The 12257-nt window shown below is 52.1% G+C and overlaps 1 protein-coding gene across 2 annotated transcripts in view; it reads left to right on the top strand.

Annotated features, from left to right (window-relative positions):
- Nucleotides 1-12257, top strand: part of GJC2 (gap junction protein gamma 2) — a 32648-nt gene that overhangs the window by 601 nt on the left and 19790 nt on the right. The window contains exon 1 of one of the 2 annotated variants that reach the window (XM_054817627.1): nucleotides 1514-1609. The exons of the other annotated variant lie outside the window; for it this stretch is intronic. The gene's annotated coding sequence lies outside the window, so the exon portion shown is untranslated. Of the gene's footprint in view, nucleotides 1-1513; nucleotides 1610-12257 lie in introns of those variants that run through there. 2 annotated transcript variants of the gene reach the window in all.

The raw sequence follows: 12257 nt of genomic DNA, 5'->3' as shown, positions 1-12257 counted from the left end.
GGCTTGCGACTGTGTCAAGGGCAGCACCAGCTGCAGGGGCAAGTGCTGCGGCGATGCCTCCCTTCTCCCTCCTCCTCCTCCATCCCCGGAGCATCCTACGAGCTAATTTCCTCTTGAAATCTCCTTCTGGGAACGCATCCCCCCCTGCACGGTCAGCCAGGCTGTTTCCCAGCTTGTTCCTCCCCTAAAGCTGCTGGAGAGAAGAAACACACTTGAAAAATGAAATAGGAGGATGAAAACTTGGCTGCCCTATCCCAGCTGTGCCAGGGAGCAAGGACATCCCTTCCCCTTAAAACGAGGGAAAACAAGTTATTTTGAGTAGTTTCACATGGCGGGGTGCTAGTTAAGAAATGCCAAAGGACGTGCACTGGGTCCCTGTAGGATTAGGAGATTGAAGAACCACCAGATTTTAAAGGTTTAGAGCCATCTTCATACTGGATTTGCTAATTTTTGGGAGCGGGGGGGGTGTTCTTTAGTTGCAGCGAGCAAAACCTTGCTGATTTGGACTCTGGAAAGCCAAATCTCGCCTCACAGTATGGGGCCTTTAAGGAAAACATCAATTATTGTGAGATCAGCCATAAAATCATGCGAGCTGGCAACGCGAAGAACAGATAACAACGCGCCAAAGGTCGCAGCTGCCGGACGGCGGCAATTATTTAATCCCTGCTTGTCGCATTCGAGTGTGGGGGTAACATCACCCCCCTCCTGGACTGGAGCCCTGCATGGGCGGCGAAACCCTCTGGCTGGAGCAGGAAGAAAATGAAGAAAATGTCCCTTTTTGTCCCCTTCCAGCTGTTTTCCCTTCCGGCTGTTATCCGTAGAGTGGGGCGATGTTTCCAGCCTCCCCCCCCAGCCCTGCAAACCGGGGCTGGGAAGGGAGCAAAGGGATGAAGAGGGGCTGGGATGGGGCTGGCAGGGAGCCCCCCGCCTCCATAAAATACTAAAAATGTAAAATTTGACTGATGAGTGCTGCTTTGGGGTGTTCACTTAGACATAAAAATCGTTGCGGGGTGGGGGGAAGAGGGGTTTGATGCCGCTGTAAGGACAGGTCGCGCTTGCAGCCGTCTTTCCTTTCTGCTTCACCTCTGTTTGAACAGAAAGGAAAAGAAAACCCGAACAAGAAGGAAGCATTTCTTATCCTGTGGCAGCACATCCTCTTTCCACCTCCCTTGCTCCAAGGAGCTCCCTTTTTGCTATTATTAGCCCTAAACCTGTGAAGAATTTGAATTGATTTTTTCCCCCCCCCCCTAAGCATTGCTCTTGGCTCCTGAAAGCATCACCGCATTCTCCTTTTTTTTTTTTTTTCCCTTTTCCTGGATTTTTTTTTGGGTGCTTATAAGGAAATTTAAAAAAAAAAAAAAAGGAAGGGAAAGAAATCCTTGATGTCCCGGGGAACGATGGGTTTGCGGCGTCGGACCCGTCTCGGGAAGTTTTCCCTGTGGAGGTCTCCACGTCATCGTCTCCAGGCTGGTGCAGCGGGAAGAGAGCGGGGTTTGAAGGGGTGGGAGGGGAGGAAAAGCAGCGGCTGGGGAGCTCTGCCCGCGGCTCTGCGCACCATGGCGGGGAAGGATGGGACGTTTTTGCAAAGGACTGAGCCCAGCGCTTCTCCGTATGTTACTTTTTGGTTGGTTTGGCATTTGGTTTTCTTTTCCCTCCCCTCCACTTCATTTTGATATTTTGCAGGATGGTTTTAGCTTGGCCGATTCCCGGCACTTTGCAGACCCCCTCCCTCTGCTTGGATCCAGCTCTGCTCCCACCCCGCTCTCCCCTGCTCTTCATTTTCTCGCCTTTTCCACGTCGTTTGGGTGGGGAACGCGTTCGCTGCGACCTAATGCTCGTGTATTGCCTTTCCTGCTGGTGGTAAGAGACATAACATCCCTATTTGGCGTCAGCTTGTGCACGCTTTATGTCGGCATAAATCAACCCCTGTCGCACGGAGCAGTGCAAATCCATCTCCAGGGAGTTTGGGATTAAACCATCAGTGGTTTAACTTTTTCCTGCTAGAAATCCCCATGTGCTCTGGGACCTTTTGACCAGTCCCCATCCCAAACTTCCTTCCCATCTCAGGCCACCGGAGAGGAGATGCTTCAGGGTCTGGTTTTCCTGCTAGTCCTGCTCTTGGTGCCTTGGGTTATGTTTCTGAGACTTCTGCTCGTACAGCAAATTTTAGGGGTCTGTAGCCTGCTTGGTTTCGGAGCATCAGTTTAGGTGGTACATGCTCATGCATCATGGTCTTTAAAGACCAGGGGTGAGCATAGACCAGCGCCTGTAGGAGCTCACCCTGGCAGAGGATGCGGTTTTGCAGCTGGTGTCTCTAACCCATGGACAAAAGGTCCTTTGATAAGTCTATGTTCTCTGTAAGGTGCTTTTGTATTGTATTGGTTTTAAATTAATATCTAAGGATGTGAGCACACTTTTCATCCTCGCATTTCAAAGCGCCTCACAAAGGGAGTCTTCTCTCCTGCACAGCTGGGGAAACTGAGGCACGGGGAGGGCAGCGGCTCGGCGGCATCACCAGTGGCAGGAGCTGAACCTGCTCCTTGGTGGCTTCATCTTCTTGGCCAAGGGGCCTTCCTGTTGGCTACCAAACACACAGGATGCTCCTCTGGGGTGGGATCTCCTTCTCCAACCTGTATCCCACATCAACCCCTTTAGGTCCTTAGGTGAATCTTTAGAGATGCTGTTGCACTTCTGGAGCCTTTATCAAATCCATCCTCATTAAAACATGAAGATCTTCCTTGTGGTTAATGGGTGACTCTTGGCTGCATCCCTCCTACCTCCAGGTCGCTGGTACAGTTGTAGTAAACTTGGTTGCTACCAGCATTTGTCCAAAGGCATCCCTGGAGAGTGGGGCTAGAAGGACCTCCTGAGCCCTCCTGGTCCGTGCTGTGCACATGCGTGGTAGGGAGGCATTTCTCTCACACACCATGCGGGCTCCCTCTCCTCCCATCCCAAAATGTCCTTTCCATCCATACCAAGCACAGGAGCTTGGCTTAATTAAATGTATTTAAGCTGTGCTTAATGGGAGAGAGCTGTGTCTTCTCCTGGCAGAGGGTGAGTGAACACCCCCGTACCCCAACCAGAGGGAAGCAAAGAGCCCCTTGAGTCTCAGGAGGCCACAGGCACCTTCTCCTTTCACCCAAATTACCTTGAGATGCCACAGAAGGGCAATCTGTCCTCTGCCCAAAGCCTCCTTAGAAAGTCAGAGGAAGGAACTCCAATGTAACCTGGCTCAAGTGAGTCGCGGGTGGGAGTGGGGGAAAGGGGCATGTTGCTGATGGGGAATCTGCGCCTTGCACTCCTGCAAGCTATGAGAGCTATTTCTGAGACAATCCTTGGGTGTTGTCCAAGACCGAAATACCAGAAGGTTGTTTTTTTCAGTGTAGTAAGGAAACCCCTCCTTCCCCTATAGTGTACTGTGGAGGTCGACCGCGGCATACGGCATGCATTGTATTTCTGCAGGTCCCAGCACTGCAGAGAACTCTCCTCTCTTGTAATTTATGGCTTGTTTGGAGCTCTTCCACCCGAGATTCATCCAACCAGCACAAAGTTCATTTTTAAGGCTGTGCAGCTCCCTTTGACCTGATCCGTTGCTTGGAGATCTTGGTGACTGGCCACATAAACTGCCGTGGTTTCTGCTCCTTGCTGCCAGGAAAAGAGAAAATAAAGGAGTTTGTGCGGGGTTGCTGCATGCCATCAGCGCAACCCAGGACTGTGGCAGTGGGGGACAGGGGAATCGAATAGAAAATGAGGAGCCCTGTCATATAAATTAATGAAGGCACATGGGGGTAAATTGCTATTTCACTCCTAACTTCGCTAGAGCACTTTGTGTCTCTCCCTGCCTCTGCAGAGGGGCCTGGTGGCATTTTTTGGTCCTGTGGGGTGGACCATCAGCTCTCTGGCTGCCTCTCCAGAAGGTGGAAGGTGCCCTGGGTTGTCCCTGGGGCTGGAGGTGGCTCTATACAGCATCCATTTACATCCCACAGGGTCTCAGAAGAGTTCCTCTGAGACCTTCATGTCCTCTTCTGTGGTCTGTCGTCTTGCTCACCCTGGGGGCAGAGCAGTCCCTGGGGAAGATGCCAACTTCTCCCAGCCACTGGTGGGTGTGGAGGTGTGAGAGATGTTGAGCAAGAGGGGGGCCAATAGGAATCTTGAGGGTGAGTTGTGCAATTGCAGGACAACAGGGGCTGAAGGTACCTCAGAAGGTCACAGAGCCAGGCCAAGTTTGATGTTGGATGAAGCTGCCTAGGGCCCTGTCCAGTTGAGTTATCTCCAAGGGCAGAGATCTCACCAGGTCACCGTGCCAGGATTTGTCATGGAGACTTTTTTATTTCATATCCAGTTGAATTTTTTCTGGCTGCAACTTGGGTCTTTCATTGCGTGCTTTTGAGAAGTGTCTGGACCACCTTCTCTATAACCTCCCATAAGGCAGCTGCACACACCCATAAGATCTCCCCTTTCTCTTCTCCAGGCTGATCAGATCCAGCGCTCTCAGCCTCTCCTCGGACATCCCATTCTCCAGCCCACAACCATTTTGGAAGCTCCTGTAGGACTCACTAGCACCCTTCTTGTACTGGGGAGGCCCAAACTGGACACAGTATCCAGCTGTGGTCTGACAAGGGCAGAACAGAGGGGACTATAAACAGCATTCACTCCGCTGGCTATGTTCTTGCTAGGACAGCCTGGCGTGGGGTGGCCTTCTTTGCTGCAAGGCCACACTGCTGATTAACATCCAACTTGACCAAGACCCCAATCCTTGTGTGCAGAGCTGCTCCCCAGCCAGTCACTCCCCCCTGTCCTGTTCCAACCCCAGGGCCACTGTTCTGCCTTTGCCTCTGTTGAACTTGGGTCAAAAGTTGAAGTTCAAACTTGGACCTGGGTCCCACCAGCCCGTTCCTCCATCCTGCTGAGGTCCCCCAACACAGCAGCGCTGCCCCACCCCACCTATCCACTGCTCCCACCAACTGGGAACGGACCCAAACTTGGTCCCATCATCCTGATCATTAATGACACTCAACAGCCTTGGTCCTAGACGTCATCCTTGGGGGATGCCACCACCAGCTGGTCTCTGCCAGGAGGGGACCCAGCAGCAATGGGGGGTGACCAGGCAGCACCAGCTGCTCCATGGAGGCCAGGAGGGGGTTGGGGTCAGGAGATCCTACTTTCTGGGTGAATTCACAGGCAGCTTCCCCGTTTCAACTGAGATAAGACCCATTTTGACATAGCAAGGGCTGATCTCGATGTCTCCTGAGGCTGTGTTTCTGCTTTCCTCTGTTATTTCTGACTGCAACTTTCAATACCCTCTAAAACACACGCTCGGCCAAGAGCTTTACAAGTGTCTGCTTTGTGCAAAATGCCTTTCAAACACGAGGTGGAGGCCAGCAAGTCAGCGAGCTGCAGATGGCACGTGTGAGCCCACCAGCGGGATGCTGGCAGGATGTAAATGGACAAAATCACGGGAAAACAGCCCAGAAACATGGCTGTTCCCCTGCCATGGCCAAGCCACCAGGCTGAAGCATTGCTGCTGGCTCCTGTCTGGCCTCGGACGTCTTTGGGTGCTTAAATCCCTTCTCTGTCTGACCTTCTGGGTCAACGCAGAGTTAATCCAACCCACGACCCCAAATGACGTTCCCCATCGGTTTCAGCCCCGGAGAACGCCCTGCCGCGCGTCCGGAAGCCTCTGCTTCGGAAACCTGATGCCGGTTCAAACGTGAGCCTGAGCCAAATTCCTCCAGGCACGTTTTTATCATCCCTTTTTTTCCCCTGCCAGGGACAATGGTATTGCTCGCTGCTCTGCCCAGCCCTTTCCTTTGCGTTCCCAAACAGAAATAGTTAACCGGGTTCGCTACGAAATGAATGTCCTCGTTTCCTTTCCTGTGCAGGCAGCTCCCCCCTGCCTCCCCCCTGCCCATCGCTTTGCTCTGAGCCCTGGGGAGGAGCCATTATCTAGTGACATGATGCAAGAGCAGAAGTTGTCTCCCTCATCCTGGCAGTGTTTCGGTGACCCGGTGGCCTGTGCAACCACTGCCAGGTCCCCCGAGGCTTTCTGCAGCGGGAGAGCAGCCCTTTGCTCTCCTGCTCTTGTAATCGGTGGGATGGGAGCACCTCATGGCTCCGGGGAAGACACGAGCCAGCCCCAGCTCTGGAGAGTTTCAAGTCAAAACAAATCAAGCTAATAAAAAGGAAGCGATGCTGGAGAAAAAGAGGGGAGGAGAGAGAGAGAAAAGATGATGCCACGGGCATTGCAAAGCAATCCCTGCTGTAGAAGAACCTCATGTGATAGTGTGGCTTCTCCCAGGGTTGTGGTTGAGTCCCCCGGGAAAGGGGAGACCACCGGGGCCAGGAGCCTGTGCTGATCCCAGCACCCAGACTCCACGGGCTGCATATGGGACACCCCGGGCTGGTTTCGGTTGCCCACATTTAGGTGTTTAGGGTCATCCGAGATGCCACAACACATTAGTTTTGCCGGGGCGGCGGGGCGGGCTGCTGGCTCGTGTGATGCTCCAGCTGCTGGAGCGGTGATACGGCGGTCGGGAGGAGCTGCCGGGCGCTCATGTAGCCACTTCTCCAAGGGCACCCGGAGGAAGGCTGCCTTTCAATGGGGCTTTGTTGTGTGCTTGGCTTGGCTTTGCAGGAGGTGGTTGCTCTCAGGCTGCAAACTCCCCGGACAAACCATTTTTCATGCCGCAGGACCAGGGGGAGATGGGCGAGGAGGGGTCAGCCGTAGGTTCAGCTCCTGGTTGAATGGACCCAGAGGTTTGCACAGGACAGACACGGCGTTCGGTGGGGAGTGATGGTTTAGTGGAGCATGAGACATCCCACCGCCCCGGCCGGGGCACGGAGACCTGCCTGGCATCCCCATGGGAGCAGAGAGGTGAGGAGCCCCAGCAGGAGAGCAAAGCTCTCCCGGACGTCCTCAGGGTAGTGAGATGGACTGCAGGCTGCCATGATTTTGGGAGAGGGGGAGGATGGCTGTGTCTTCTCCTTTGGACCCAGCCTGGGAGACGACCCGGGGCTGATGCTGGCCGTGCTGCAGTGCTGCTGGTCTTTCGGCAAGTGGGATCCATGGCAAAGAGACCAGAGGTGCGGCTGGTCCCTGCATGGGGGCTGCTCCAGACCTCCCCCTTCTTGGCTCGCCGGGTTGCTGTCAGGTTTGACCGAGGCTGTTTCTGCCTGGAGATCAGAGAAAGCTCTGATGGCAAATGCAGGAGGGCAGGACTGCCTGGCTTGTAGCTGTGATCCAAGGACATCCTTGGAAAGGTTTTGATCTCCTGCTTTGCTCCTCTGGCACTTCTGAAGCTGGTTTGCAAGGTAACCTTGCTCCTTGCTGTTGTAGCAGAGAGGGATGCTCTGGAAAATAGGAGGAGATGGATGCAGCCAGGCCAGAAGAACAGTAGGGAAAAGCAGGCGACTTTCTGCAAGAAATACTGTGTCTAACAGCAAACACATGCGAGGTTTCACACGCTGGCCAGGACGCGTGTGGGTGTGGAGCTGATTTATTTAGTCCTCCGTGAGCGGAGCTTGCCCGGAGATCCCGAGGTGGGAGGACAAGGAGGAAGCTCTGCTCCAAGCAGCTGCTTTCTTGCAAGCTTTTGCACTGCGTGCCTCTCTCAGATCTCATGGCTGCTGAGCTTCCTGGCAACCCACGGCGCTTTTTTAGCCATTTCAGAAAATGTTAATAGTTCTAGTAAGGGTGAACTCTGATGCGTGATTTATAGGGAGTGTTTTTATGGTGTTTATGTTGGCAGGCTGTAGTTTATGTACAGTTTGAAATATTCACTGAAAGCTCTTATCGCTGGAGCTTTAAAACAACAGAGCGCTGATGAAAGTCCCACGCTAATTGAAGAAGGGTTGATTTAGGGCTCGGGCTGCCCAGCAGCTGTGCAAAATGCCTGGCTCCTGCCCGGCTCAGAGGGGTTGCTGCAGCCTGCAGTCCCCATGGGGAAGGAGAGACGATTTTTCACCCATCAGCCTGGTGGGGATCCGTCCAGATTTAGCCGTTACGCCAGTGAAGGCTGTATCTGGCACCGAGAGAGACAGACCATGATGCCTGGGGCTCCCATCCACGCTCACAGCGTCCCTGGCCTGGCAGAACGAGATGATCAGCAGATGCAAGAGGCATCAACTTGGGAAACCACCAAAAGTGATTGCTTAAATGTGCTTTTTTTATAACCCAAACCAGCTCGTCCACGCACTCCAATATGGGGCAAATCCTTGTGCTGGTGTTAAAAACACAGCTTGCTTCCATTCCCATCACTCCTCACATTGTGCCTTTGCTAGAATCTCAGTGGCTCAACTCATGTTTTAATAAAATCAGGGACTTGAGTGAGATCCCATCTACATCTGTGGGATTTGGAGTACTCTAACCTCACAAGTGTGTCACAAAAAACACCCTCCTGCTCTTCTAGCGTTTTTCGCTGAAGGGCAGGATTGTCCTTCTCCCACTTAGACCTGCAGTTGAGGTCTGAGAGTATGAAACATCTTCAAGTGCCAGCAACAGGTTATCTTGGAGCATTAGGAAGCAATTTATCTATCATCTGCTGTATGACACCTCCTTTACGATCAGTTCCTGACCCCTTTGGTTGTGTCCACCTTTCCACCTCCAGCATCACCGATGCTAAGGAGAAGTGGGTGAACAGTGGGGTGCAAGCAGCACCTTTGCATGGGATGGATATTTTTTTTAAGGGTACTTAAAAATGTAAACTAGCAGGAAAGAATTGCAGGAGGATATTGCATATTGGACAGGGTGTGCTTCTGGTCTCCTGGCTCCTGAGAGCATGTAGTGAAATTTAGAAGAGCAGAGAGAAGAGCTGGAAACTGAGCTGTGTCCCTGGAGGCCAGGCAGACATTGAGCTTATCTCCAAGGAAGGTTGAACACCCAAGTTTAGGCAACTAAAGCCCACCCAAGTGCCTTAAAAACAGTCTTGGAGAAGACATCGAGAGATCTTTTCCTTTTGAGGAGAAGCCACCATGCTGCACATGGTCCTGCCTCCACATCACCCCACAGTTGCTCCATACCCCTGCAACCCTTTTCCTAGAAACATCTACTGGGACTCCCCTTCCAGGCAAAAGGACACTTTATTCCTGGCCAGTTGGTTAGGAAAGATCCTGACTTTAAACATCCTATGAGATGTATCCTACTAGATTTATCCCACTAGGTGTATCCTGTTAGAAATGGAGGGAGAGAAAGCCACAGCATTATAGGCACATCTGCATGCCTCCAATCTAAATACATGTACTAGAAAATTGAGCAAATTTGATTGAAACGGAGCAGGCATTCTTCTATTTTAAGAGATTTCTGATACCTCTCAGTCTGCACTGCACCACAGATTTAAAAAAAACAAAAAAACCACCCCAAAAAACCCACTTCTGCTACTGGTAGTAAAATCTTGTCTGGCATGTGTGAACCTTTATTAACCTGTGGCCCATGCTGGTACAGAGACAGGCTTTACAGTAGGAGAGTCCATCCTGCTGTTATTCCTTGTAATGGGAAGCTTCCAGAAAAACAAGCCAAAGCAAATATTTGTAGCAAAGGCAGGGGCTGCCCGGAGGGAGCTGCGGCAGGCAGGAACGCTCCTGCCACCGGGCAGGAGGTGACATCATCCGGATTCCTTCGCTGAGGAATGCAGGATTTGCCGTCTTCCCTGCCAGTAATTGCTTTTCAAAAACAGACCTGCCCAGGGATGCACGTTTCACCCATCGCCTTCCACTGCACAGCAGAGAGGCCGAACGTGTCCCCCCCGTTCCCCTTCTTTTCCACCATGTTAATGGGGCTGTTGTGTGGACAGGCATGAAAAATGATGAAATTGGTCATTCCCCAAATCGCAGGTAAAAGCACCTGAAATTTTATGAGCAGGAGCTGGGCAGAAGTCTGGGCAGGGACTGGAGCTGGTGGGGGAGCGATGACTTCTCCTCAGGGTTGGCCAAGATGGGGCAGGTGATGGGCTGAGTATGTGCATGGACATCTCTGCTGGGCAGACTTTGCTGAGAGCTCCAAGTGGCCATGCACACTGCTCCATGATGACCCCATTCCTTGGTCCTATGAAGCCCACTGACCACGCCATGTGTTTTTGAATGCAGGACTTCAGCGTGATGACTAAAGCGAGTTGGACTCGATAGTCCTTATAGGTCCCTTCCAACTTGAGATATTCTGTGATTCTATGTGTGCAATAGATATGCTGACATGCAGAGCATCCTGGCTAACCAGCCTACACCTTGCTTAGTCTGGTAGGGCTGACGTTTAAGCAAAGCCATAATTCCCTCTCCATGCAGCCCTTGGCTTCTCCGTTGGGTTGAGTATCCCCACGTCCCATCTCCAGTCCCTTGAGCTTACGCCCCTTCATCCCTGACTCTGCATTGGCTCCAACTTCAGCAAACACCACTGGAAATTAATAACGGTTGCTAACGTTCATATGTCATCAGCACTTCCACCGGCATCGGCGACAGTAGAGGGGTCAGTTCCTGTGGGATGGAGATGGTTGCCGTCATTTCAATAGCTGGAACTAGGTGTAGTTCAGCTGCCCCTGTTATGAGTCCAACGGGGTGATTTAGTGGTTGGAAAGGCCTGAAGCTTTTTGCTCTCAGTGCCTGAAAGAGGATGGCTGGCAGGAAACGAAAGCGCCGTTCTCCAAGGCAGGGGTGGTTTTGCTCCTGCACTGATTCTTTAATTTTCCGCCAGGTTTTGGAAATGCTTGGCTATTACAACTGGACAATTAAATCAAGAGCAGAAAAGAAGGGCTCTGGCCAAAGGAGAAAACCCACTTGGTCAGCTGAATATTTGAAACAGGGATGGAGTGAGGACCTTTGAATGGACAGCAGCAGAGCAAGGGCTGTCTGGGGTCTGGATCTGCAGTCCTGAAGGTGATGAGATGTGACATTAGGTGTTCCAGGAGAAGGACTGCTTATTTTTGGAGCCAGCAGCACAGATGAACCAGTGGGGATGGACACAAAGGGGAGCCTGGGATCATGGCAGGTCAATGCAATGACATTCTGTCAAGGGTGTAGGCACATCTAAGCAGGAGGCAATGATGTAGCTGGTTAGGGTCAAGTCCCACATGGGATGAGGCAGCAGTGCCACGAGAGAGACCCTCTGTGGGACCTCCTGGGCTTGTTTTGGATATTATCATCTCCCACCAGGCAAGTCCCTTCCCTCGTCATGTCTTGGCCACCCTCCACCACAGGGCTGTGTCTGGTGCTAGTGATAGGGACTCGTGGTTTGCAGGACCCTTACTGCTTGAGAGAAGGCAAAAACATATCTGCCTTGTGCTGTTGCCTTTGGGAGAGGTGGAAATAGGGGCGCCCTGCTCATTTCTGCCTGGAGTCACCCTAGGGACAGCAGAGAGTTGGCCGAGCAGCACTGATGTGGGCTCCAGAGGGTTGAGGTGAAGGCTCCCAGGCTTTGAGGTCAGTAGGGACCCAAAAAGCAGCCAGGAAAAAGATAATCATGGATGAAGATCTGCTTTCAAATGATGCAAGGCAGCTCACAGGCTCCATGTTCATCACGACTCAGTGAGTTGGGTACTACCGGTCGGGTGTGGGACTCTGCTCCTCTGGCTCCAGCTCCTCGCAGCTGCACACGTGGCCCACAGGGCTCTACCTTGTCCATCTGTGTGCAAACCGACCTGTCTTACAGCAACGCTGCAGAACATAATCTGAGGTTTTGGTTCAAATCCCTAAAGTTGTTGCTTCTCAATCTTTCTCAGAAACACAGTTTCTTATTTATTTCTGTCTGGAGGCTAAAGGGAGAATGACTTGGAGAGGAAGGAAGGGGAAGAACCAGAGATGGAAAGAGTGAATTTTCAAGAAAAGCCTCCCACAACTTCATCTTCTTTCCCCAGCTTCTGGTAATGGCCAGGTCACTGACTGCAGCTATTTGCTCCAGAAAATTTCCAGGGGGTTTCCTGGAATACTGAAATGTGGTGGGCTGGGTGCCCAGCCAGTGACCATCATCAGAGCCACAGCAAAGAGGATGGACCTCAGTTGACCAGCAGCAAACCTAAACATGTCCCAGTAGCTGCCTGTAGGTCAGAAACCCTGACTTGGCATTTCTAAGGGCTGTTTATCGCAAAGGGGAGGGGGATCAGGGGTTTTTTTTCCTTTTGCACCCTCTTTCTGTGGCGTTGTCCATCCTCTTTGAACTTAGCAATGTTCAAATTAGCAGAGGAGGCTGAACTGGCTCTGTGCTGGCAGAAAGCATGGAAGAAAAGAAATGTGAGCAGAAGACTGGGAGACTAGGACGGGGCTTGCCGCATGAGGGG

Source organism: Grus americana, chromosome 2 (assembly GCF_028858705.1).
Source record: "Grus americana isolate bGruAme1 chromosome 2, bGruAme1.mat, whole genome shotgun sequence".
Lineage (NCBI taxonomy): Eukaryota > Metazoa > Chordata > Aves > Gruiformes > Gruidae > Grus > Grus americana.
This window is presented reverse-complemented; position numbering and strand designations above follow the sequence as displayed.